The sequence below is a fragment of the Camelus dromedarius genome, chromosome 8 (genome assembly GCF_036321535.1).
Source record: "Camelus dromedarius isolate mCamDro1 chromosome 8, mCamDro1.pat, whole genome shotgun sequence".
In the NCBI taxonomy this organism is placed as follows: domain Eukaryota; kingdom Metazoa; phylum Chordata; class Mammalia; order Artiodactyla; family Camelidae; genus Camelus; species Camelus dromedarius.
The window spans coordinates 78,976,909-78,999,316 of record NC_087443.1 but is presented as its reverse complement, the minus strand read 5'-3'; the positions used below and the strand labels follow the sequence as shown (position 1 = coordinate 78,999,316).

At 47.4% G+C, this 22,408-nt stretch overlaps 2 protein-coding genes across 3 annotated transcripts in view; one reads left to right on the top strand and one right to left on the bottom strand.

The window, feature by feature from the left end:
• Positions 1-22,408, bottom strand: part of DOCK1 (dedicator of cytokinesis 1) — a 484,546-nt gene that overhangs the window by 216,261 nt on the left and 245,877 nt on the right. The window lies entirely within an intron of this gene.
• The window catches only part of INSYN2A (inhibitory synaptic factor 2A), a 57,430-nt gene continuing 48,601 nt past the window's right edge, over positions 13,580-22,408 (top strand). Inside the window, exon 1 of the mRNA XM_031461994.2 lies at positions 13,580-13,738. The gene's annotated coding sequence lies outside the window, so the exon portion shown is untranslated. The remainder of the gene's footprint in view (positions 13,739-22,408) is intronic.

Here is a 22,408-nt window from a genome sequence, read left to right as displayed (position 1 = left end):
ATTCAGAACTGAAAGCTGTTACATGTCAGAGGCAAATATAACAACAATAAAAAGCACGTAGACAGCTCTGCTTCTGAGGAGCACCTGAGCCTGGTCAGACCCTGCCTCAAGACCCCAGATCCACAAATAGGGCGCAGCAGTCCCTCCACAGTCCCCTGGAAAGGCAGAACAGAGGAGACACAGAAGCCGGCCTAGCGAAGGCCAGTAGCGGGTCTTGGGGCGCACGCTGGGGAGGAGCGCTTCTCCTCCTAAGGGGCCTGGTCGCACCTGGACTGCTAACCCACCGAGCAAGACGAGAGAGACGCCCTCCCTAATGGAGGAGACAGGCAGACCCCGCCTGTCCAGCAAGGTGCCCTTGGCCTTCCCCAGCTGCCCCTCCTGCAACGGTGGGCAGGGCTGGGCAGCCCAGCTGGAGCTCGAGAAAGGATGCCAAGGGCCGCTGGTTGTAATGCATTCAGTCATTAAGCCCTTGTCACATTTCAAAATCAACTCTAATAATATTCTTTTATTTCGCTCTTTTAAAGAACTTCAGTCACGCCGAAGACAAGGCAGCAGAGGGAGAGAATCTGCATTGTGCTTTCAGTTTTCCTGCGCTGAGGAATCCTTGGGGAAGGAGAACAAAAAGAGAGAGACCAGTAGAGGTCATCCTGCTCCCAACCTGGAACCAGCAGCCCGGCTACTGCAGGGAGATGGAGAGCTGGCCTGGCCCCCGCGTACTCAGGGCCTCTACATCAGGGAGGTGCGACGCGGGACAGACAGCAGAATCACAGGCCAAGCAAGCGGAGCAGGAGGGAAAAAACAAACAGCCTGACTTAGCTCCTGCGCGCCCTGCGTTTCCGGATTCCTGGGCTCAACCTGAGAGTTACTTCCCGGGAATCTCAGAAAGCCCCCTTCCGACTGCATTAGCTTCCGGTTGTACTGGGTCCCCCATCTTTGGAAATAGATTCTCAGGCACAGGCCCTTTTACAGAGACGCCAATGCCTCACGTCACCTCCTCGGCGATCCAGGGCCTCCATGGAGACTTGGGCAGAGAGGAGCAGGGGCTGTGCTTCCCGGGATGAGCACTGGGGCCGCGTCCTGGGCGCTGACGGTGCCCACAGCGCGGGTCGGAGGGGGCAGAATGCAGTCCTCACAAAGTAGTTTCTAGAGGTAATGGGACAATAACCACCAAATTTAAGACTTCATAAAAAATTTCATTCTCGCTGCGAGGGAACCAAGGAACTGAGATAGAAATCTTTTTTTTCTCTGATTGCAAAAAAGAAAAAACAAAAAACTTGGCATAGTATCGTAATGTGTCTGAGTGACTATAAAGCGGGAATGATGACTTATACCAGCTGCACAGAAGCCAAGCTTAGGAATTCCTTAAGCCAAGTCTCCATGCCCTTGGAAAACAGCAGAGAGGACACTGAAACCCTTGAGGCCCTACTAGGGTGAACTAGAATTAAGATGAGAAGTCTCAGGGAGGGGGCCCCGGGGAATTCACGCGCTCTGAGGGTCTGCCTGTCTGGGTGTAGCGCTGACAGGAGCAGGCGGGCACACCCCTTAGAACGGCAGCTGCCATCCCTGGGTCTCTCTGAAGTTCTTCCGATAAATTCTACATGGAACACTTAATTGTCCCAGCCGTGGGGCATATTTATTCCTACAACTAATTTGATGGAGCGCTGACTGGTGTGAATCATTTTCTTGTATTTGTACTATTTTTCTATTTTGCAAATCCATCATTTAAAAATGAAAGGCAAAAGAGTATGTGTGTGTGTGTGTGTATAACTGAATCACTATGCTGTACACCAGAAACTAATACAACACGGTAAATCAACTAGACTTCAGCAAACAAACAAACAAATAAATAAATACGATGAAAGGCAGCGCCAACCAAGGAAAAAAACTGGAGCAGCTTTGGGGACTCCCGTTAAGCCTACCCACTGTGGGGATACACTGAACGAGACAGGGTATCAGATTCTCAGTTCTGACAGTGATGGTGAAATCTGTCCTCTCCTCAAGTCCAGGCGAGTCAGGACTTGGTCGCCAAAGCACACACGGGCTAACCCCATCCCGAGCTTCTACTACCCCTGGCTCCTTTCTCCAACTTTCAGGGAGTCTTGAACGCGATTTTCCCACACAGAACGACCCCAGATTCTGCCTTCTTTTACGAAAGCCCAAATCAAGCCCTAGAACACACACACAACACACTCTTGCTTGCGCTTTTGTTCTTAAACTCCAAAGGCAAGGTCAACCTTCTCTTAACTTCTGTGTGTTAAACATTCTGACTCACCAAGTGAAACCTTAGTAGGAAAATGAAAACTAGCTCTCAGAGCTGCCACTCGCTGTCAGCTAAAGGAGGGTCTGAGACCAAAGAACTGCCTCTGGATATTCAAAGGCATCGCAGTGCTTCCAAGAGTCATGAGGGAGAAGATAAATCCCAAGGCGCTTTCTTCCATGAAACACACTTGGGAGAAATGCAGGGTGATAGGTTAAGATCTTCACTGCTAGGTAAACACGTGGCTGTCGTCAAAGAGAGATGACGTTAACTGCCGCTTGGTAAATCACAGCACAACGCACAATAAACTGATTTCAATGAATATAATAAGGCAGCCCGCAGTCCTAATGACAGGCTGCACAAAAGTGTCGCTATATAAAACTAAATTAAAAGTTTATCTCATGTCTTTAGAGAGTACCACAAAATACCAACAGATAATATAATACTGACAAATTTCAAAGAGCGGAGACAATACACAATGCAGTTTACTGAGTACAGTGATCACTGTGTCACACTTTTGGCAGGTTTGAAAAAATGATAGAAGGACACGACATCTCTGCTCCCTGATAAATTTGAACTTGAAGAATAATATAACATTAATTATGATATTTGACTGGTTATTAACCCTTTAGTGAAAAACACTTAATCATTTTTCTTATGGGTACAAAGAACAATTACAGAAAATTAACTATTTATCTTAACTGTTTGGAAATGACTAGAACTATATATATATATATCACATCAGTAACCATAATAGCTCCTGTATTAAAAGCCTACAGCAAAGATACTCCATTTGGTTTCATAAAGCACCTAAATAAATCAGCTATAGATGAAAATCCAATAATAATTGCTCAGTATCATCTTGTGTTGACTTATCTTGACTTAGTATGTAGTGTTCTCTCCGGGGGTGTGAAAGTTCAATAGTCCCAGACACACACACCTTCCCTTTGAAGAGACCACTGCCTTTTGATCCCAATAACTAGGCTATTCCCATAACCACCGAAGCATAATCTTTCTGGTACACAGTGACAAAGACGCTGCCGTTCCAGGATTCTTTGTTTTGCTTTGTGTTTTGTTTTTCCTACTATGTGAATCTTGAGGCATTGAATTATTGTCTGTTACTCAAATACTAACAGACGAACAGCTCCATCACCACATCCCTCACCAGAAGTCATCCTTGATAGGATATACTGATCGAATCCTGCTCAAATCTCAGATGCAGTCATATTACCTAGAACCCAACGCATGTGAGAAGCAAAAGGGAAAAATACTGTTTCTTGTGATGAATCAATTGCTTTATTAATTTGTCCTTTAAAATGTGGGCCTATATATGGCATCAGAGTTCTTCAGAACAACTTATACTATGAACCAGGGGTCAGCACACTAAAGCCCGTGGGCCAAATCTGGCCCACTTCCTGGTTTTATAAATAAAGTTTTACTGGAAGTCATCCATGCTCATTGGTTTACCTGTTGTCTATGCTCCTTTCCTGCTTTGACAGCAAAGATGAGTTTTGTATGGCCCACAAAGTTGAAAATATTCATTATGTAACTCTAAGAAAAAGTTTGCAATCCCTACTATAAACTATTCTTCCCAACAAAAATGAGGTAGTCAAGTCAGCTGCCCAAAATGTGACAATCACCCATGTTCTCAACATACAAGAACAAATGATGCTTTGTTTTCCTGGGGGAAAAAGGGACAGTCCTTCCAGGTCTTCCAAAGTGTGCTGGTCCATTCAGGCATACACTGAAAACACACATGAACATCTATGTTTTGCCTCACCGGAAGCTGAAAAGTTCTCTGATATTTCTGGAGAAGACTCCTAATTACCCACAACTTCTTGGTAGTGGTTCTGATGTCAAGATTCCAGACCTACTCAGTCCTGTTAGTTGACCTCTCTGTGCTGCTTTCCTCACCTGACATGGTGCTGACAACCACAACCTAGGTTCACAGAGCTTTTAGGAAGACGAAGTCCTGCCTTATGAAAGCTGCCTTAGAACCATGACTAGCACAGAAGAACCGACAGACATAAAGAGAGTTGGCTCAATGAAGACTAGAAAACGAGGGTGGCAGAGTTTTGTTGTTCCCCATGAAGGTCCAGAATGTAGTAACAGTGAATGGAAGAAAGAGGGTACCCGAAACCTGCCTTCATTTCATGGAGAACAGGACCCAGGATGCCAAGGCTTGTCATGATCCAGAATAAATCAGCATATATTTACATCAAATATTTAATAAGCCAGTAAGTCTATTTACATTAGGGGCGGAAGAGTGTTGGTTATTGTAAAAACAGGAATAAACTCAACTGGACAAGGCCTGTAGAAGCACTAAGAACACCTTAGCAAATTCCAATTTATTGTAACTTTGAAAAGTGCTGTAGGCAAAAAAAAAAAAAAACATCTTCCAAGATGCTACCCAACCAGCCCTTCGATTCACACATCACGTTAACATTCACATGTTTGTACATCGTAACATTGTGGAGGGGATGAAAGTAAGAGAGAACTTGCAAAGTACGCAGCAGCGCCTGGTCCTGTGGGAGACATGTCCACTTCTCTTTCTTAGCTCTGGTTCACACTGACTAAATGCCACCCCGAGGACAGAGGGGGACTTTAGTGAACTGAGAACACTGACGTTCTGCTCTGAAAACCCAAACCGTGTCCAGACTACCTTACTCCCAGAACATGGACAGAAACTCACCACAAACAATTTCAGAAATTTCCAGCGTGTAAGTGTACTCAGACCTGTGTGTCAACAAGAATGCGTGTATAACCAAGGACGGATGTGTCTGAACAAGAGTCGATTTTGCATTGATTACATTTGATGCAAAAGACGCAGTCCTGCGAAGTCAAGTATGAAGTAATTTTTGACAAACTGAATCCCTCTAAGGGGATGAGAGACAGTAATTATCCGAAAGGAACCTTAATCAAAATGCGCATTTGGTAAAGTGAAAGCTATCAGCCTATCTGTTGCCCAGACACACTTTCATATAAGGAGTTTGCTTAAAGTGAGTTACACACACGGATGAACAACTCCTTTACAACACTGGCTCTATTCTGTATTCAAATGTAGAGATTATGCATGCTTGTCAAGAAAAAAAGAATAAAGAAGTCGATGGGCGATCTTGGCATTTTACACAGTATATAGATATTATTTCTGCTTTAGTGGAGCTTGTTCACATTTCATGGCAAACATCAGACACGTCTCAACACTTGCCATATGTGTCACACTTGAAGCTGATTTCGCTACAGCGATGTTTTAAAGTGTCCTGTAAGTATAACAAAGCATGCTTGTCCATCGGAAAAGCAAGAATTCAACAAAGAACCCAGTATATGCCTAAGGTGCAAAAGGAAAACATTTCCTTGGGAAGCCACGGGCCCTGAGCTGTGGGCGTCGGAGTTGGGCCACTTACGTGACCGGGAAGAGGTGGTTACCAAACTGCAGAGTGGCTTGAATCTGTTCATTTTCTTATGAGGGTTGTCTAAAATACCCAATTGAATTCCTGCGATTCGCTCACAACCACAGAGCCCGAACGTGGAATTCCCGGGGCTGAGACCCAGAGCCTGACATCCAGAAGCCACGTCCCTAGTCCACGACGGAGTCGGCAGCAGAGGACTCCAGAAGTGAAGATGTTCATTAACACCCAGGGACCAAACAAGGAAAGGGCCAACAGCTGATGGATCTGCGGGTGAAGATGCTGGCTCTTCACTATTTTCATGGTGTGAATGAATCACAACTCTTATTCTAAGGGACTAGGAAGTGTCATCAGCAATTTCATGTGACAATATTTACTCTGCTGGGGAGAGGAGGAGAAAAAGGACCATTAAAATAAATTTCTTCATTTTCGTACTTGGATTCAGGGAACAAAATAAATCATCAATAAATTTCATCTACTAGAACTGCGGGGCACACTGCTCACAGCCCAAGACACCCTCATAAAAGGACAATTCTGCATTGATCAAACGCAACAAGGTGATCCACATTCAAGTAGGCAGAGAGATGTAAAGCACAAGATGGGCCAGGAGGGGACAAATCACGATGAATGAGGACGTGGTGACCATTTCGGGCCTCAGCTCTCCGTCTCGAGAAGACTCCCTGACTGCTGAAAGGCCCAAGCCCCCGGGAACATTTTCCATATTGAACAAATTCTGAAACAAATACTGGGTGCCACACTGAGAACGCAGACACAAAAGTGAAAAGTCCCCTGAACCTTGACACAGAGTAACAGGTTTCTCCACTAATTTTCTTTCATCTTCTGGGTGACTTGATGACCAAATTCACAAGTCAAATTCATTATTTTTTTTAAATGCCCTGATTTTCAAGTTTCTTCTTTTAATTTCCAATGAAAGAGCCAACGAATGAACATCAATAAGAAAAAAGCTTTGTAGGATTTGCCTCCCTCACTGGGATGAAATTCGTGACCTGGGATATCAGGGCCCCTCCCCTCTGCTGAGCTCAGAAGCAGGGCAGGAACCCGCCAGGGAGCTGGGATCTGTGGTACAGGTGTCCCAGTCAACCTTGGCCGTCTGCACGACATTCTAATGGTATGTACTGGAACCTCTGGCACTCAATTTTGTATTTTAAAAAGTAACATTGAAAACCAAAATGTCTTCTTCTCTTTGGATCCTGTAAGAAGTTAAATTCGTATAAGAAATGTGTTAAAATATGTTTTCGGTTATTGCTTTCATGTTAGTTAAGGGTGCACTGGTATTAACAGATGGAAACCCAGAAGTGAGCTTCTAAGGCAGGGCACACGTTTAGAGTTTAGCGCTGCTCCAGAATGTGCCAAAACACAAATTAGGCAAATTGGAAACGGGGGGATCTGCAACCCGACAGTGCAGTGGAATTAAAGTAATGGCCTATTTAATTTTCCAAGGATTCAGTAATATGAAAAAAAAAAAAAAAAAGAAATGTTGATGAAAAACATGGAACTGAAAATCTGGGTGTGACCTTAGAGGTCACCAAACAGAAGTAGGGACTTTTTTAAAGACTGTATGTATTCTTCCCCTTTGGAACTTGGCCTGTTAAAATGTTTCACATTCTTTAAAACAAAAGATTTAAAAACAAAATGCTTGCTTCCCAGTGGGTGGTCGCTTGGTACCACGTCATCCGTGATCCATGTTACTAAGCATTACTAGACCATCCTAATACAGGGTCATTGTGCACGGCACTGGGAGGACCTGAAGTGGGCTTCTGTGGTATACAGGGAACACATGCAGTGATGGCTTGTTTTTATAGTTGTTATTCAGTGAGGAAAATGTGGGCTCACAACACTGAAGTTACACAAGCTTAAGGTGCTATACAAATTTGACATGATTACATATACGCTGCTCCAGGGACTGTTTTTACTTCAGAGTCTGATACAGTGATCAGAGGCAGGACAGGGAGTAAAGGTAAACCAACACCTGGTCAAAAACATGCCCCGGGCAGCCTGGACACGTGATCTGCTTTATGAGCGGCTGGCTTTAGCAGTTCACATTTCTGGCTGGAATCTGTCCTGTGGCAGAGCCAAGCTGACACCACGACAGCCTGGAGGCTCTGGACACAGGCAGCTGGTGTTTCCAGGAGAGGGTCCCACAGGTTAACACCAGTCTTCAAGTAGGACCATGATGTCTGACCAAGGCGTGGTACAAACACAGTAATGCTCAATCTGTTCCTGGGCGAAGCTCAAAGTGATGTGCAAAGAGTAAACCTGAATGGGGCAGCGCACCACTGTAGCATCTGGCAGAACTGGATTTGAATCTACACTCCACCACTTTCTGGCTGTGTGACCCTGGAGAAATTACTTAACTTTTCTGTTCTTCATTTAGGAAGAGAGTGTAAGAGTATCTATTCCATGGTCGTCTCGTGGGGACAGAGGGAGATATGGCACAGCGTACCAGGTGCGTGGCATTCTGGACACATCCCACAAAGGAGGACCATCATTATGGTCAATGGGGTGGGTAGAAGGAGAAGAGTGAAATAAGGGGGGTTCTGTTTTCTTCTCCCTCTCCTTGCCCCCATCGCTCCCTGGTGTCTGTGAATCCTAAGAGCGGAAAAGAGTGCAAACAAGGGAATATCTGTACCAGATACCCGACGGCAAGCGCTGCAGGGAGACCACGGTCCTCCCCGTGGCCCGGCCCACACTGACCCCAGGCTTGTGTGCACCAGGGCAGGCAGCTCGAGAAACGGTCATCAGTAGACTTGACACCAGCAAAGTGGATTAGCAGAGCAGACACTGAAATCTGAAAGCAATTTTTATCCCTTCTTAACCTAATTCTGGTCAAAGGTATCATTCTTCAGCCTGGGCATATTACCTGTTTTATGAGGAGTTGACTTCAGCAGGCTCAAAAACACTGCCAGTATTACCAGCAGGGATTAAGAAAAGCCCCTTAGCCATCCACCTCATCTGGAAGAGATCTGCTTCCCAGTAGATTAGATGTGGATAATGAGAAATCCTCATGGACCCCATCACTGAGACTCACCGAATGAAGGTCAGCTAAATGAGGTCCGTGCATTTATTTTCCCAGCACATCCACCTAAGGGAAAGGGGTAGAAACTGACCTAGGAGAGGGGAAAGCCTCTGGGTCTGCAGACCCTGCACACGAGGGGCTCCGAGTGTGGAGGGAGAGAGTCAGAGCGCACGTCCACCCTTCACCATTTCTCATGTCTCGGCTGCGCGGTGTGTTCAAGAAAACCTACAACCACCTTTGTTCTCTTTAAAAATAAAACCACTCCATTTCCTACAGGTAAATGAGATTCACAATGATGCGTTTTAGAAAACCAGGGATTTCATCTAGTCTGCATGATGTTCAGTTTTTCCAAACGTAATTGTGTTCCAGGATAATATACCACCTCTCCAGAAACTCATCTTGGAAGGAAGGGAACCTAGGGGTAGGGAGAGCTTCTGGAACAGGAACCAGCACTTGAGAAACACAGCTCTGACTTCCACCAGGAGGAAACGTGGCTTTGTTGCCGGGACAATGGAAGAGCCACGGGCAGGGGACTTCACACAGAGGGAGGCTCTTATGCTCAGAAAGTCAGTCCAGAAAGCAGACAATAAATGCTTGAGCAGAACATGATAAAGGGAGAGATTCAGAGGGCTTTTCGCTAGTCCCCTAGGCTAAAGATGAGGTCGGGCTGGAGCCCCTTTGAGTGCTAGGTCTTCTTGAAAGAGGAAAGAAAAACATCCTGATGTGACTGATCTCTCCCCAGCAGATTAGGGTCCACCTGAGTTACCTGCCCTCTGTAGGGGTTAAGCTTCCTTGATTTGTACCTACAGCTTCTGAACTGAAGGGTGGAACCTGCCATCACAGACACAGGCTGACCTGACAACCACTGCAGAACATTAAAGGACGAGGCAGGAAAATCATTTCCAAGGTGAACTCTATCAGGATGGCATCTGAGAGTCAGACAGATGTTCAGCAGCTGCCTCCCAAAGAAGGATGCTCCAACATGCAGTTAATCAAGAACGTTACCTACTACAGCAGCAAGTCGGCCAACATCCCTCTTTTCTCTTGGCTTGGGTTTTGGAGAGAAAGGGGCTTCAAAAGATACAAGGTAATTTCACTGACTGATAAGCTGGTTCATTTAATGGGATAGATTACTGGGGAACATGGGTGTAGACATGGCAAAGATTGCAGTGAAAATGCCCAGACAGAATGGAGGCACACGGAGAAAAGAGAACATCTCGATGAATCTTTCCATATGTGTCCAACTGTGCAACCACCTACGTGAAGATACACAGAAAGCAGTGTGGCCCTGTGCACACAAGATGCTCAAAAATAACCACCGTCCAGACATTTACCACCACTGGCAACTTTTTCACCTTCTTGGACTTTATTTAAATGGAATCACATGACATTTAGTGTTGAGTCTGGCTTCTGCTGCATAAGGTTTATGAATGCCACACCTGTTACCACATCACCAGCAATAACTGCTTTTCCTGACTGTGTAGTATTCCACTGTATAAATAAACCCCCCAGTTTTTATCCATCCTACTGTAGACAGAAATTTGGGTTATTTCCAGTTTGGAACACAGATGTAAAAAAAACTGTAATGAACATTTTTGTACATCTTTGACTTGCATATTCTTGTCTTTTGTAATGTGGAAATTGAGACATCAAAATTTACTAAGCTGTAGGGCTGAAAATCCAACAATTCTCTACCTAACACATGTGCATTTCCAAGAGGGAGGCAAAAGAAGAGAGACACAAATATTTTCCTATTATCTGTCATGTACTTTCCTGTATTTTTATTCTTAGGTGCTTCTGCTTTCAGAAAATCCCCCTTTAAAACTAGCCAATTTTCCCTTTGCAAGTCCATCTTTTCCAGCAAAAAAATCTGAAGCAAAATGTAAGGCACGAATTTTTACCTAATTGATTCTTAAAGTGAATCCACTTTCTACCAACTTTAATTCTTTTTCTGAGGAAACTGAACCTAATGATTCATTCTAGACCCTAAAAATACACACACATCTCATCCATTAAAAAAATAACCATAATGCCATGGGAGTCTGTGAGCAGGAAGATAGCTGAATCCCCAGCGTCCTCAGCCAGCCCTCAGCACAGCGCTGGCCTTAAAGATTAGAGCATGATAACCCATGAACTGCACCCACATGGAATACCTCTCGACAGCCACGGTATGGGGAAACAAGGTTTCATGAATAACTACATCCGCAAAGTCGAAGACTTGCAATGAAGCAATATAAGAGACCAATGCTTTTGTACTTCAAAAAAGAAAGGGGATATCAATGATTTTAACAGACTCAGGAAAACAATTGTAAGTCTACTAGACAACTGAACAACTAAAAGTAGTCTTGATGATATGGAAACGGTCAGTTAAATTCTCCTCTTCGTATTAAGTGAGTTTCCTAACCTCTCAATTACAGCTTTCCTTTTGCTGCCTAGAATTATATACATCACATGGATCTCAAACACCTTTGTCCCTGCAGCTGTTCCCTTGTTGCCACCTGTGGCTCTCCTCTGTCCTGTCTGGTATGTGTTTGTGCATTTATCTTTACCAGTGTTCACTCAGGGTCCCTCAAAATTTAGTTTTCCATTACCACCAGCATCATTTCAGGATTTCCTGGCAGCTTTACTTATGGTGACATGTTTAAGAGATGGAAGACAGATTTCACTTTTATGGATTAGCAATAAAGCAAGATTTACAGGAAGTTCCCCCAGACTCCTGGGAGAGATTACTGAGCCCACCGTAGCCACAGCCCATCCCCAGGGGGGTATATTGGAGGCATCCACGGTGACAATCCTTCCCTCCTGGCATTAAATGTCCCCAAGCCCTACCCATCCCCAACATCAGTTCCCTCCTAGGCATAACAGGGGTTACACGTTTCCAGGCTGCTCAGGCATCACCTGGCAAATCTCTCCAGCCAGCCCCACCAGCATCACTACCAGCGAGAGAAGTAAACAGGTTAAAAATTAGACTTAAGGAATCTAGGTTAAAACGGGATAATAAAAAGAGTGCAGTGGGCAGAGTTTACATCCACAGGTTCAGGATTCCCTTCCTGGGTATATCTGGATGCCAAGGGTTGTAGAGTTGCGTCCCAAAGGATGAGCAAAAAGGAGATTCTAAGATGTTTTTCTTGTGTAATATTTGGATACATCACTCCAAGCATCCATGTATAGACAAAGTATTTCATATAAAGCAATTTATAGAGAACAGATACTATATAAAGCATGGAGCTAAGCTCAGGTTAGCTCAGTGAACAAGGACTAAGCAATGGCTGGCACCCGGGCACAGGGCTGGTGAGAGGGGCAGGAACTCAGGGATGAGCGGGCAGGGGTGTGTGAGAAGGCAGGGGTGTGTGCACCGGCAGGTAGCTGTGTCTGAAGAGGTGGGTGAGAGAAAGGACATTAGCAATTGTCTTCCCAGCTCACCCTCCAAAGCCTGTCACTGCCCTCCTGTCTAACATTTCTCTGAACTTCCTTGGTAAATATTAAAACCAATGAATGTGGCTACTCTCAGGTATGTTCATGGAGAATAAACTTCAAGCCCCAAGCCTGAGAAAATTTAAGGAGCCAAGAGACCCGCAGCTAGCTGAATGCCTAGTCCCAGGTCCAGGCACCAGCTCCTGCCAGGAATCAGGGAGGCCCCTGGGGCAGCTGCTCGGAGCTCAGAAGACCTACTCATTGGTGGATTTGGGGGGGGGGGAGAGGTGTAGCTCCTTGTGCATCCTAGATCTCTGCCTCCCCAAGTGAGCTCAACTCTGCCCTGGAACAAACGCAGCCCGCGCCCTGTGGCATCCGCAGGTGGGTGATGTGTGTGAGTGCAAGGGGAGGGTCCTGATGAGGAGCAGCGGCGGCCCTGTTCTCAGTGTTCCCAAATGTCAGCGGGCAACCGACCCCTCCGGCAGTCCTGCTTCAGTCCTCAGGCCAGTCACAGCTGGCCCGCCTGTCAGTCTCCACCCTCAGGGGCTGACCCCGGCTTGGACTCCAGGTAACTAGCCCCTGACCCTGGCCTCCGCAAGGCAGCACTCCGCAGGTGAGGGGGCAGGCGCCTCAGCCCCCTGCGCTCCTGGATTTCAAAGCCCCGCTGGGCCGGGTCGGCTAGCACAGCAGGCGGCCAGCGCCCCGGGGACCCCAACGACCCCTCCCGAGAGAAAACGCGGGGTCCCCGCCCTCCGGCGGCGGCTCCGAGGCGGCTCCAGGGTAGGCTCAACAAGTTCCCGGGCCGCGCAGCGCCGCCTGCAGCCCAGAAACCCGGAGGACGCGCCGCGGTGGAGCCCTGCGCACAGGCGGCAGCCGCCGCCGGCTCCTTCCACCGTCTCCTCCGGCTCCGGCTCGGGCGTCGGCGGGCGGGGGCTCCTCCACCCCCGCCCGCTCCACTCTCTCCGGTTCCCCCACCCCACGCACGCGGCCCGGCCCAGCCCCGCGTCGCCCCCGCCCCCGCCCCGCGGGGCCCGGGGCTCCGCCCGCCTCGGTGCCAGCCGGGCGCACTGGCGGCGGGCGCGCGGCTCCGGCGCCCTGTCCTCCGGCCGCCGGGCTCCGCGGAGTAGCTGGGACCCGGGGGCGGCGGCAAGGACTTCCCTCCCGCTCCCTCCCCCTCTCCGCCCCCGCCTCCCGGCCCCTGCTCGGAGATCTCGCCGAAGACAATTGCAGTAAATGAGGACATCGGAGGAGCACGAAGCCGGGTGGCTGTGGCTGGCTCCGCCGCGCCGCGAGCAAGCGAGCGCGCGGGCGTCCCCGGAGCCGGCCGAGCCGCTGCCTCCCCGCGCGCGGCGCTGAGCCGGGCCGGAGGGACGCGAGCTGCGGCGCGGGGGCCGGCCGGCCGGGCCGGGCGGGCCGGGCCGGCGGCGGTGGAGGGGGCGGGCGGCGGGCGCGCAGCTGGCCAAGTCTCCGGAGCCGAGGCTTCCTCCGCGCGAGCCCGGCGAGCCTTGCCGCGGATGCCCTGCCCAGAGTGCTCCGTGCCGCGCCAGGCTTGCCCGGGTCCGCGGCGAGACATGCCCGAGCCAGGCGCTGCACCGACCTCGACTTATCTGTAAGCTGCGAAAGGTAAGCGGAGCCCCGCGCGCCCTCCGCCTGCGCTCCGGCGCCCGCTGCACTTGGCCGTGGGCAGAGCACATCCCGGACGGGCGCCGACCCCGGCTCAGGCGCTCGCCCTCGCCCCCGAACGGGCTTCTCCAGGACTCGGCGGCTCCCGGGGCCAGGATGCGCCGGGGCAGCCGGGAGCGGACCGGGCGACAGGCGGGGGCGGGGGCGGGGGCGGGGGGCGAGGTTATGCAACTGCATCTGGCGAGGACGGGTCGCCGAGGGGCGTCCGGCAACTTTGGCTACGGTCGGGGAGGAGCGGGGCTGCAGGTCTGCGATGTCGGTTCTAGATAAACGCCACAGCCTCGAGAGCGCCCGACAGCCCAAGCCAGGCAGAATTAGGGGGATCTGGGGGCGGCCGTGGCCCTGAACGTTTCGAGGCTTTTAAGTATTTTCCAAACTAAAGCGAACTGGCAAGTGCGGCTGATTAACTTCGGGGGGGATAAGTCCGAGTGGAGGGGCCCTGACGCCGGCTGCGAAGGAGAGGCGTGAGCAGGAGCGAAGGCGGATGCCCACGTGAAATGCCCGTCTCCTCCCGCGGCGCCAGGGCTTGCTCGGGTTGGCACCTTCCCGGGGCTGCGGGCCGGGGTCGGCGCCCGCGGGGATTCCGGGTGCTTGGCATCGCGAGTCAGACCGGGACAGGCGTGGGAAACCAACCAAGGCTGCAGACCGAGCGAGCGGGCTTGCTGGCTGGCGAGCGAGCGCAGGAGGGAGGAGGGCGCCCGCGGGCCGGCTCGGGGCCGGGGCAGCGCCTGGAGCCCAAAGTCAAGCGAGTCTGCGTCTTGCTGGCTCATGCTCAGGGTTTCGGCTGGCTTCTCCACCGCCAGGATAAAAAGCCTGTCCCTGTGCCCTCAGCATCCTACTACCCAAAAACATTCCACAGGGAGATGGAGCTAGCGATAAGGGGATGCCAGGAGTGGGGGAGGAGAGGTGCCTCTGGAGTAAATTGGGGAGAAAAGGATGCCTTTGGCTCATCTACAGAGCGGGGCCCCAGCCCTGACCCCTCTCCTGCTGCAGGTCTGTGCGCGGAGGCTGGACGCCCGGTCGGGCCCCTGAACCAGAAGCGGCAGTGAAGCAGTTTAATTTGACCTTGTCAGCTTAAGCGCTTAAATCCTGCGGAAGCATCCCGAGGTGAACTGGGACGAGTGGGAAGGAACTTCGGGCCAGCCCAGTCTTGGCTGGGAACCCACGCGATCATTTCACAAGACTACAGCTCAGAGGAGGAGGGTCGAGGCCGGTGCGTTTGGAGATTTTCCCTTGGACGAGGACTTACTAGGGGGTTCCCTTTCCATTTGCCAGAGGGGAAATGTCAAGGTTACCGCGCTGGGAATTTGATTGCCAACTACCACCCAAATTACCTGCCCTGGGCCGTTCCTCATGAGTAGAACACACATGAAAATGCTTTAACCTCATTAAGCTTATACTCCAGATCCAGCGGAAAGTGTAACCATCTTTTCACTTTGCGGAGGCGGAAAAAGTGCCTGTTTTTACTATTCACGTTGTGTGCTATGTTTTACATTCATATCCTGTTGAATGTTACTTTCAAAGAAAAGTTCCTATTTATCTGTGCCATTTTTTTTTTTGCTAGAATGATTAGCAATCATGCTATCTGCTCAAAGGAAAAATGGAAGTCCTGCCATCTGCATGCCTCACCAGATATTAATAATTCACTATCCATGTTTACTACTTACATTAGATGGCAATGCTACTCATGATGGTTTTATTACAGGCGCATTTGGAGAAAAAAATGTCTAGCACAGCTATCGTTAATTGCATGATTTTGCATAAATTATGTTAGCTACAGGGAGTTTGAGTTTTCTTCACTTCACTAAATTCATCATTTCCTTAAAGATAGGACGATTCAGTTTAATTTCTTTAGCTAAAGGAAAGGCCTCTACTTAAAGAAGGGTGCCCTTGAAAAGCAGAGGATGACTTTAAAATTGCTATAGTTTATGATCTTGATATTAGATGTTAGCTTTTACTTAAATCAGGCCCATCATCCTATTGAGATGCACAACCACTGGTGATGAAGTAGGTTAACAAGGCCAAAGCCGGAAAGCCTTGAAAAGCCCTGTGGAAAGTTGGAAACCCTATTTCTCTGCAGACTTTGGGGGCTTCTCTGCCACAAGTGCCTTCCCCACATGCAGGGGAGGGAATTTTTGTCTTTTATTTCTCCGTCTGTAGAGAAATACATTTTAAAGTAGTAAATTAATAAAAGACTCGTGCACGGAAGGCATCAGTCTACCAGGAAGATTCCTACACGATAGAATAAGCAGTCAGAAAATAAAAATGATTCTCAGGATGAACAGTCGAATCCAGCAGAGCAGTTGGACAGATGTGTTCACTTAGCTCGACATTTGTATTCTCTTGTCTGCTCTAACCCATGGCTGTCTCATTTAGAGAAACAACTACTGAACTCTCTTGTATGAGAAGCAGATTACTAATGTTGGGGACAGGCTGCTTCTCAGGAAATAATGATAAAGAAACCACAGCTACACTGCAAAGCGGCAGTCCTACGGACTGGCATCAGTTTAAGGAGGCAGTGACCAGGGCATCAGGAACGTTTTATCCTAAAGCTCTGGGTAAGCCCACCAGACACCTGAGCAGGTGCACAGCAAGGCTGCTGCTTAACCCGTCAGTGGCACCCAAGAAGCTGAGGTAACCACACAAATGATGCGTACTTAAGGCAGACCACAGGCATCTGGGGGAATATGAGGTCATTATGACTCCCCAGATAAACCTGGCATTGTTATTTTGAACCATTCCTTCATAAACAATTCCCTTATCCAAACTGACTCCCCTGAGCACCTCACTGCCCAGCTCACGAAATTAGCTGACATAATTTATGAAACAGGTTTCGTCGCTTCACATATTTGATTTTAATATTTCATAACATTATGGAGTGACTTCAATATTTTAAAACAAAATTTAGTGTGATTGATATTATATGACAACACTTTTATTACCAGGAAATTTGCATACAAACATTTGGATAAGTCTTGATCTAATATTTGAGCTAACCTACAACCTAAAGGTAGTAAAACATTATAACTTTTAATCAGTTTACTTTTAAAGTATATTTTTCTTATATATTAAGGACAGAATATAGAGATTTGGTGCCAAGTGAATCCTGCTGGGATTCACATAAACAAGTTATTTAGATGTCGATTCGTATTAAGTAGGAAGCCGTACAAATTACAGGTTTGAACCTTTGGACCATGTGTGACAATACATCTGATTATCCAGATCCAGAGGCCTGGAGTGTCTCCAAGCACCCAAGAATCTTACCTCTCAGATTTTAAAAATGATATAACTTTGGGGACATTTTTGGGTTCCAAACTCAGTTCCTGATACAACCTCTTTCAGAGACCCTTCCACCATAAGCCACCATGATATTCAGTGGAAGTCTGAGTCGTGCGTACTTCAGACATCATTCACACCCCAGTGAATGAGTTGAGGGACTTTGCGGTATACAAAGATAGTATCAAGTGACAAAAAAAAAAAAAAAAAAAAAAAAAAACCCTCTAACCTGACAGCTCCGTGTCTTTCTGCTGAGTGCATGTTCCTAGCTTTGATTGAAAGTGAGAGAAAATTAACTTGAATACAAAAAAGCAGATATTAGGGACAAGAAGGACTTAGGTTTCTAAATTATAAGCCTTTGGGCTAACACCATACATACTTCCAAGGGATGTGGAAAGAAGTCTTCAGATTCAGTATTTGCAACTATTGCTTCTACAGGGTACTGAACTGATTATTCAGACTACTGCACGTCCACAGACATGCTCTCTTGACCAAATCATCTTGAGATTAGGAAGTCTGAGCACGGGAAAGAGCAGAGAGAAGCCCACGTCTGCACAGTGTACTGTCACCTGAGTTATGTTACTATGGCCACGGCTAGGGAGAATGAACTTTTTTAAAAATCATAACAGCATGACAAAATGTTGGTTGAAGTTTATATCACAGTTACTACGGAAAATTCCAATTCAGTCCTTAATCTAGCCTTGGGCGTAAAATGAAATATAGTAAACTACAGCATATGACAGACATGAGAAGGTGGCTTTGGGATGCCAGAGAGATTACAAGCAGCCATGCAAATAAAAGTGCGTCTCTCGGCTCATCAAAATTCCAGAGAGAAAGGGCAGGTAGGGGAAGCTGATGGTCTGGGGGCCTCATTTCAGCTGCTCAGTCAAGAAACCACCGTGGAGGTACGGCATATTCACCGCCAACCTTAATGAAGCTGACCAGTCTTTGTTTGTGTTTCTAGGGCATTCCACTGGTGATGGGGGCCCCTCCATGCTGGCTCTTCCCTGGAAAGTATCCCATGTTTGCCATTTGCCCATTTCTTTATCTTTTCCGCATGCACATAGGAGTTAGACTCTGAACACCCCATATTATCTGCATTTTGCTCTGCAGAAGTTGCTGACTTGTAGTAAGTCACTTTAGCATCCCTGGAAATGTAATGGAACTATAAAACCTGGCCTCTGATAATGGCCAAGCACTGGAAAGCAGATTGGTATGCAGATGGCTTGGTCCAGAAAGGACGGCTGGTTTGTGGAAATGTACACGGCAGTAGTAACAGTGGCTGTGGCAATGTGGGAGGTGTTGCAGGATGCATGAGAGGTCCTCAAGAAGTTCAAGGCCAGGAGGGCGAGAGGAGGTGGGAGGGAGGATCAGAAGAGGCCATACGGTGTGCTTTGGAGGTTCCCGGGCAGGAAGGGGAATTGCTCTGGCTGAGACAAGGGTTGAATGGTTCTCCTGGGTCCACACACACAAATCCTGCAGCTTAAGCACAGCTGCTGGGTGCTCAGAGCAAGAGCCTTGTAGGGGAAGAGAAAGAAGTGACAGTGGACAAAGGTTTTGGTGTGTAGATCAGTGAGTAAAGAGGGAGTGTGAAGCCAGTTTGAGGAAGAACCAGAAGGACAGAGAGGTCCTGTGCTCATTGGTAATGGGTACCCACTGCACGTTTTGAATAACATACATTTCCGGAAGACGAAGTCTTGATGGCTAGAGATAAACCAGAGAAGAGGAACTGGAGATCAGCTGAGAGAATCTGACAGGTGAGAATTAACTGGAGCCAAGGGTGACTGGTGACAGTGGAAACTGCCGGAGAGTTCACTGGGTCACTCCCAGTCGTGAGCGAAACACCCTGGATGGCAACAGATCTTTGTGACATGGCTAGGTGAAGAAGATATAAAAGCTGCTACTACCCCAGGCAAACAGTGTGCTTGGGGGCATTGATGGAAACAGAAACTTTCCATCGATAAAGGTAGACACGAATTACTATCTAGATATGATTACTATTAGAAATTTGAATTTGAGTTTCCAACTGGAAATATTATTTTCAAAAATTGGGTTTTCATCATCTCCTACTTCTTAGAAGTTCCGTGAGAAATACTTCCAAAGGATTCACAACACAAATTCGTAAAGGACCAAGAATAGTACTGTCTAATAACAGGCACTTAATAAATCTCTAAGGAGGCTATTAACAATAAACCTAGTCAGTGATTTTGCTAGAAATTCAGGGACTCCAGATTGGACAATAATTCATTTTCTTCCATTTCAAGTTGTACTTTTTTTGAAGTAGGAATTAAAAGGAAGTCTCGTGAGAAGCTGGTAACAAGGATGACAGTTTCTAGAGATGGACAGTCCTTAGGTCTGGGCTACTCGGTGATAAGGAAAGAAAACAGTATCAAAGGTCGGGGGTTTTCTCCCACCAAACTCAACCCAAGAGTTTCCTTTGGTGAAAATTCACATGGGGAGAAGTTGAGTTTTTAAAGAAAGAATGTGTTCGAGTTTAATGACCTAGTATCAGAGTGAAAGAAACAAAGGAGAAGTGAGGAACTTTATCTTGCCTCAATCAGGTAGACTAAATGCTCTTGTACCCCAAACGCTGACATTTTTTTTGGTTGAAAGGAATTTTCACTAGAGATTTACCGAAATACCGGAGAGTTCACTGGGTCAACTCAAGACAACCAGAAGACATCTGTCTCTTGGACTTGATCCCTCTCTCTCAGTCTGACACCATGACATCAAGTCCATCAGTGTATCGCTTCTTTTAAATCAATGCCAGAGTGGTACATAAAGACGTGGGGGGTTTGTTTTTTCTTTTCTATTGGAATCGCACGGCACAAATGACTTAAGACTAGCATAGCTTAGGGAGGTGAGGCCGGGAACCACTCCCAAGAAAAGTTCATCCCACTCGCAAGTGTGGAGAGTTTGAAATTTTTTTAAATGATGAAAAAGACTTAGTTTCTCAACTTTTAAACCATAGTTTTCATTTGACTTCTGGGGCCATTGAAGAGCCTCGGGGTAACTGCTTTCCTCAGTTACTTACTGTGTGTGTTTTTGTCTGTTTTAATGGTAGTTGTTAGTTTGACGGCTTCACAGTAGTAGTTCCCACCCTTGTTGAATTTGTCTTGTTTTTGCTGTTTCTATCTGTCTCCGTACATAATAGTAACTCTCCTCTGCTCTATTTATTGTGTCTATCAGATTTGCTAGTGTAGCGAAAATTCCCAGGGCGAGGCTAAACGATGGGATTCATCATGTGGTTGGAACACTGGATCTATGAAAATACCACCCGGTCTTGCTGGGCAGCAGAAGCTCAGGGGAGACACCCCCTCTCCATGTGATGTGGTCAACTGCTGAGTGAGCAGTAGAGAATGGACTAGAATCCAGGGTCCCAGTGCTCAGTTCATTCCCAGTGACCATTTAGATTCTACATCAAAGCATCAGTGCTACTCTGGATCTAAAGAGTCTGTGAAAATGACCACCGGCATGCCCAGCTTTAAAGTACAACCTAGGACAACTGTATACTTTTTAATCAGCCATCCAAGGTGGAAATTTTCCAGGTGGTTCCTAACATGTCTCTCTCAAGTAACGTAACCAGTGTCATCCACACGCATAATGTATTCTTAAATGCATTGTCCTTGTCACCATCACTTCATCACCAGTGCAGCATCACCAAGACCATATACTGAGGGCTTCAGAGGCACTGGCCTCCTGAGGCCTCACCACAGACCAGAGCGGTAAGAGCTGTGCCCAGGCGACCCTGTCCACATCTGCATTCCTGGTTCTGCCAATTACTCTCTGGGTGACGTGGACACGGACTCACTGTGCAGTGGCTCAGTTTCTCTACCTTTTAAAAATGGTAGCTTCCCCTTCAGAGAGTATTTGGAGAATGCACCATTGGAACATACATAAAGTGCCAAGTGGTACCCGACCCACTGCCAAGCAAGGTCGAACCATTAGCTCTTACGATTACCTTTACCCACCCAGGTTATATAACTTGCTCGGGATTCTGGGCTAATTTGGGGAAGGAAGGGCCAGAACTCAAAGCCAGGCAGGCAGGCAGTCTCTGAACCCCAGTTCTTAAGCACTGCGTGAAGATGCTACATAGCCAGGGCCTACCGTGACAAGAAAAGACGAGAATGAGGGACTGCTTAAGGGATGACCTTGAGTAACCCCTCGACCATTTATAAAATCCTGCATGTAAATCATTTACTGAAAAGACTGGCACTAATAACTGGTCTCAAAGCCCAGGTCCATGGAGAGAGGAGCTGCCCCCACCCGCAGAATTCCCAGGAAGGGGCAGAATTGTAGACATGCTGCATCCCCAACCAGAAGCATCAAAAGATAAAAGGTGTGCACATGCCATATGCCTGCTGTATACCTGCCAGCTGACAGTTTACTTGGAATTTGACATTTGATAATTAATCCATATTAATTATAATAAATAATATTATAATAATAATAATAATCCATAATAAAAGAAGGCCTGTACTTTAAATGGTGACAATGCCAGGTAACTAACTGTCCCATTCTGTGGGAGAGGGCTCCACCTCCACTGCTGATCTGGGAGCAGGGCCATGGGTTCCGTTTGGGCATCAGCAACACTTGGTTGAGTCCCAGGTTCATTACAGAAAAAACAGAAGGGGACACCCTCCTTGCTCCCCTGGGACATTGTTCATTCAACCCTTCATGCAGTAAATATTTATGGGTACCTCTTCTGAGCCACATGTTGCTCTCAGCTTTACGGATACAGCAGGAAATGCAAGAGAATAAGGGAAACAAAACGAAACATCTTGGATGCGTTATCAAACTGATCTTGGCTGCCCTGTCTCCAAAACCAGAAACTCTGGCTGACCTGGACTGTGGGGTGGGGACCAACGGGTTTCTGCTAGAGAGTCAGGCCCGAGGATGGAGCCCTTGAGGAAGATGTGTGTTTTCCTGCTTCAGCCTCCCACAGGGTTCTTTTCCCCTGTGTGGTCGGAAATGCTTTCTTTAAACAAACAAAAAACTTGTAAAAGGTTCCACTTCTTCAACATCCTTGCTCTCCTCCAAAGTTTCAGGAAGGCCAAAGTATAGAGAGGTCATTTAAGGAAAGACTTTTGTTTTCCTTTTGAAAAAAAAAGTATTTTTAGGATTCTGATGTGCACAGAGAACCGTTTCATGATCAGCAAGTCTGCTTACTCACTACGATGCTCACTTCTTTTCATGAACCCACACAGCCTTATCCCACTGTTCTCTCCCCGTTTCCTACAATCCCTGTGAAACAAGAGGGTTTCAGTCAAAAGGAGATGCTGGTGATTAAGGGACAGAGGCAGGAACACAGAAATGTCAGCTTACAGTGGGATT